The sequence below is a fragment of the Rattus rattus genome, chromosome X, assembly GCF_011064425.1.
Source record: "Rattus rattus isolate New Zealand chromosome X, Rrattus_CSIRO_v1, whole genome shotgun sequence".
In the NCBI taxonomy this organism is placed as follows: Eukaryota; Metazoa; Chordata; class Mammalia; order Rodentia; family Muridae; genus Rattus; species Rattus rattus.
Genome location: NC_046172.1, coordinates 59052794 through 59058793, shown reverse-complemented (window position 1 = coordinate 59058793; position 6000 = coordinate 59052794).

The window sequence follows — 6000 nt, the reverse complement described above, 5'->3', positions numbered from 1 at the left end:
ATGTGAAAGTTTGGTCAGAGGTAGAGGAGACTGGGCTGGCTGTCATAAAAGTTTCAGGATTAAAAAGGGACTGTGCATTTTATTTGTGTGCAGGAAGTCAAAATCAGAGGTGATCAAAATCCAGAATACCTAAAATGTGTGGGGAGGGTGCCCACATGGGGGTGGGGGGAGGTGGGGATGGCCTGGAAAGAATGCCCAGTTGAGATGGGAAGATTGGATTTAATCAGTGAGCACTGGCATGGGCTGGGTTCGAAAGAAGATGGAAATGCATGTGATCAAGTAAACAGAAACTCAAAAAAGGTGCAAAATCTGCAGTTCTCTTTTTGAGAGTGGGAGCCGGGACACAGCAGGCAAAACCCTCAGGGGAGCCCAGAGGCTGAGACAGTGTGAGAGGAAGGAAGGGACTGCAGGTGAGATTTGTTATCATACACAAAATACTTCAGACACACCAGAGAGATCTCTCTACAGATGGTTTGAGCCACCATGTGGTTGCTGGGGTGAACTCAGAGACCTCTGGAAGAGCAGTCTGGGTGCTATGGCTGTGAGCCATCTCAGAGTTAAAAAGCCAATGCAAAATGGATTGCATGGGTTTGTGATGGCTAATTAAAAAGTACTGAAGCTGTCTAGTGCCATCAGAACAGGTAAAGCCAAAGATCTCTGAATTTTAGAAGAACATACCACAACCTATTCTACCCAACCAGTCCCATAAATCAGTAAAACTACCACCAACATCCCTTTCAAGCCTCTGACCACACTGATGGCCTGATCCCTGACTTCAGTGAGCTGGCCACCACTCACCATAAAATCAAGACCTCCCAGGTGTACCTGACTTCACACCCCTGGCAGCAGCCACTTCAGCCATCTGCACTTTTGGACCCCTCAAAACTCCACTCATCCTCTCTCTCTCCACCCAAATTGATCACTTCAGGGAGAACCAAGAACAAATATAAACTGCTGTAATTTCAAGTTACCTCGCAGCTGCTCAACACCCTTTATTTGTCCCTGCATTCTGCAACTCCTCCCCCCTTGGATGTTCAGACAACCCTCAATCTTAATTCCTCTCCTCTGGTGCTGCTCTTCCCAGACTAATATAGAACCTTCATCGATCTTAAGAATCTAAAATGTCTTTAAAACTTTTATGTGTGAAATTTTGAAAAAGTGACAGTCGCACAAAGATATTTACCACTTGAATACCTGGCCATATTTCAAGTATCTTTTCATCATGCTTTCTTATTTGAAGAATAGACAATATATCATTCTTAAAACATTTAAAATAATGGTAAAGTAAAAATCCTAATTAAATATCATTGTATAAAATAAATAAACCCAATACAAATTGGTATTTGCATTCACAAATGTAAAAAATATATCTTTCGTTTGAATTAATACCCAAATTTAACACAATAATTATACATTATAATGGGTTTCATTATGACATTATCGTAATCCATATAATTTATTGATATACTTACACACACACCCAATTACTCTAAACCCCTTCCTTCTACTATCCTTCATCTTGCAGTTAGTGTGATCTAGTAAGTTACATTAGAATTGTTTACTGGAGCATTAGCAGCTTATCAATTACTACCTCACTGAAGAACATGTCTCTCCTCCTCCCTTAACTGTTAAATGTAAATAAATCCTCAGGAGCCTGGCAGGGGACACACACCTTTCATCCCACACTCAAGGAGGCAGAAGCAGGATCTCTGAGTTCAAAGGCCAGACAGACAGATCAAAAGCCCTAAGACAGCCAGGCTACTCAGAAAAACCCTGTCTCAAAGTAAAAAAAAAAATCTCAGGTGGGTCCATAAGCTGTCACCTTCTATGACAGGAAGATGACAGACCCTACCTTGTGAAGGTCATCACAGAATGTAACAGCCATGACACGTGGTGGGCAAGCATCCTTTCCTCCTCTATCTCCTCATTCTTCCCACTGCTCCATTTCCCTGATAAATAGAGATACACATTAATGCATCATCAGCAGTCACTTATTCTCACTTAATCTCCTGCAGTCTGCTGGCCACACAAAAGAAGTTCTCTGATCAAGACAAACCTGCTAGTCAATGAGCATAAACAAGTTATTTAGAAGGGATTGATGCAGACATGCCCCAATTATCAAAGACAGTAGTGGATAACTTTCCCAACCACAAGCTTTGACTGGGATATACATACCATGTATACTAAGTTCACTCTGTTTTACCTTGCAATGATTTTATGAATTTTCACTGGGGTTGAGATTCAGCTCAGTGGTAGAGCTTGCCTAAAGCTTGACCTCGTCAGTCTCAGCTCCGAAAAAAAAAAAAAAAAAAGAACTTCCTCGCAACTCAGGCTAATTTGACTCATACTCAGGGTGGCTTTAACATTCTCTTCCACCTTGTTCTCCTGACTGCTGATTGAGGTTGCACTTGTAAGGTTTCTGCAGAAGTTGGACAGTCTCCAAAGCCTGAGCTTTATTTACCGCATGTCTGTTGTAGTTTCATCTGTCTCTTGACCTCATTATATTTTAAAATGTCTTATATCATTAGACCTGCTTTTTAGTGGTGTAGAGATTGTCTCAGTGACAAAAGTGCAAGACTGCTCACTGGCTTGAGCGTGGCTCAAGCCCAACCCAGACCCTTACCAGGGACTAAAACAGACAGTTAACAAGCTCAACAAAGTAAAGGTCCAGTGGGAAGGTAGGATGCACAAGGGGCCCCATAGTGTCAGTTCCACAAAGCCTGGTATAGACCAGCCAGGCAGAGACATTCAGGCTGACATCAAACTGGAAGGAGAAGCAGCAGTTGAGGCAGCAGTGATTATTTCTCGGGACACTCTATTCACTACTCCTGTTTTCCTGAATACCTTAGTTCCCTGCGCCTTTGCCCAGAGATGAGTCCCTGTTGGAATACCTTTCCTCTCTCATGTACAAACAACCAATGTACATTTCTGTTCCATATTCTTACCATAGGGTCATGAAATATCTAGGATGAATGCAGAGAAAAAAGCATTTTGCTTTCAGGGGAACTGAATAGGCCCAGAGACAGGGCTGGAAGGCAGACAGATAATATTAATTTGTTGCAGATGGACCAAATAATCTGATCAGAGTATCATACGGAGTCCTTGGTAGGAACACAAGAATTTGGTTTCGAAGGCTGATGAATTCAACATCCCCACCGGGGAAGGTGCCAGGGAAATGCAGTGACAAAAAAGGGTTGCTGAGCAGCTCACGCCAACATTAGAAAGAAGTTTATATTTGTCTTCCTGGTCTCCCTCTCAGGACCTGGGACTTTGGGAGTGGAAAAAAGATGGCTGAGGAGTCCCAAGGCAGTAACACCATGGCGCTGCCAGGGAGTGTGAAGTCAGTACACCTGGGAGAATGCCTGACTTGAGGCAGGATGGGGCTGCACTCACTCAAGTCACATCAGCCATCATGTGGTCAAATTAGAAAAGACCTATGTTGGTGTGTGATAACACTGATCAAGAGTTAGAACCCCATAAGAAGCAGGAAAGAGTTGGGATGTTCTTCTAAAAGATTCCTAGAAGTCTTAGGCTTTACCTGTCTCAGATGGCACTAAGACAGACTCTTAGCAATCAATGAAGTTTTGTTTTCTCAAACTGAAAAAATTACATTTATTTGTTCTAAGCAGCAGATACACCTGCAGCGGCATTGTTAAGAGATCAGAACAATACGTGAAGTAGTTGGTTCTCCTCACCCAGTAGGCCCAGATCAGAGTCCACATCCCAGTCCTGACAATTATCTTAACTCAATAATTCATCTATATCCACAGCTGAAGGTTTTACTTAGCTTCAAGGTCTCACTCACTGCTAGCTCTGATGAACTAAATAGGTTGACCACCTGACTTACTCAAGAGACCCAACTTCACCATCTACAAAGGTGTATGCCACCACATCTAGTGCTTTGATTAAAAAGAGCAACTAATCAGGAAGATATAGGTGTCAAACATGATGCTCAGAGCAAAACATACACAGAAAAAAAAATTAATAATCCTTATCACCAAACTAAATTACCTATAAATTGATGAAAAAAAAACCACATGGTATACATATGAATTCCATTCACAGGATCCATAGACAGACAGAATCTGAACTGACCAGCTGACAACAGTTCAAGACACCAGTGAAACCTGTTCTCCCCCCCTGCTTCCCAAAAACCCCCCAAAAAAAAAAAATGAAAATTTTATAAACTACAAACAAATAAGATTCATAAACACAATTCATGTGCAGGCTAATCCTTCCAACAGAGAAACAGGTCCAGTACAAGCATAAAGAACTCAAACAAATTAAGACCAACTCAGCTACTAGAAATTCTGTTCAACAAAACAAACAAACTGTTATAGGGGTAATGAGCAGTGTGTGTAATCCTCACCCTAGCAGGCAGAGCAGTCTGATTGAACAAACAAGCCAGACAAACACCAAACAAGCAGAAAAAAAAAAAACCAAGATACAAATCACAAAATATATCAGAGAGCAGACAAGGGCCACATGGTCGTTTGTTCTTCACCCAACCCCAGCACCCAGAAAGCAGAGGACCCAACCAGAACCAAACAAACTCACCTACAACACAAGTTTCTGGACATAGAACCTTTCTCAAAAAAACAAAAACAACGACAACAAAAGAGGTTGACAACCATAAATCTTTAAAGAATGATATACCCATTGTCTTCAGTATCTACGTCATATTCCTAGTCCTAGGCCAAAAGAGACCTGGAATTCAACAGACAGACCCATGGGTGCTGAGACCAAACTATCCCTGTAAAAGCAATATCCATACAACCTCCCTAACCTACCTAAGGCATCTACAAGGAAAATCTTTTCTAAGAGACATGGCAAGATGGCCAAGCTGAACTAACTCATTTTGCAGCATTCTCCGACCACCAGTATAAACTATTACACTGGACTAAAACAAAACATGGTTCAGACAAGACTATGAGGAGAATGGGAGTATTAGAACTGAAGAAACCCATTAAATAATAATGTGTCTCATTCTTTTCTACAAAGACTTCTTCAAAAGCGTGTGTGTGTGTGTCCACCATGCAAGTGTGCAGTTTAGGCACCCTTGGATGTGAGAAATGGGGATCCCTCTGGAGCTGGAGTTCAGGCAGTTCTAAGCCACCTGATGAAGGTCTTGAGTGAATTCACATCCACTGCCCAAGATTAGCAGGCATTGTTCTCTTTCCCTTTTTCTTTCTTTGCACACTATTTATTATGGGTTGGGATTTAGCTCAAGTGGTAGAGCGCTTGCCTACGTTTAGCAAGGCCCTGGGTTCGTCCCCAGCTCGAGAAAACAGAAAAGAAAATTATTTATTATAGATGAGTACACTGTAGCTATCTTCAGACGCACCAGAGAGAGAGCATCAGATCTCGTACAAGATGGTTGTGAGCTACCAAGTGTGTTTGCTGGGAATTGAACTCAGGACCTCCCTAGAAGAGCAGTTCAGGTGCTCTAAACCACTGGAGCCATCTCTCCAGTTCCCAGCATGGGTACTCCTTGTGGCGCTGAACCACCACTGCAGCCCTCCTTCTCTGTTCTTGCACACAACACAGTTCAGTCTCTAGCATCTCTTTCTAACTAAACGCCCTCCTGTCTAGAGTAATTTTGTCCAGATTTCAGGTCGCCTCTCGTGATGAGGATTAATTAATGTTGGAGAACTTCGCACAAAGGAAAAGAATCGCACCATTAACCTATCTTTCCTAGGCAGAGCGGAACAGCTAAAATATTATTTGTGTCTTTTGCAAAGAGTACCTCACAAGTTAGAATAAGAAGTCTATACTCGGGAGATGCAAGGTAAGCAGATTTCTGGCGATTTGAGGTTTGCTGAGCTAAAGTGAGTTCCAGGTCAGCAGAACTGTCACACAGAGAAACCCTCGTCTCACAAAAACAAGAACACAAAAACATGATAAAAGGAGGAAAGAGAAATTCAGGCATGGGCAAGTCATGGTGGCAAAAGCCTTTAATCTCAGCACTATGGAGTTAAAACCAGGCAGCTCTCTGTAGAC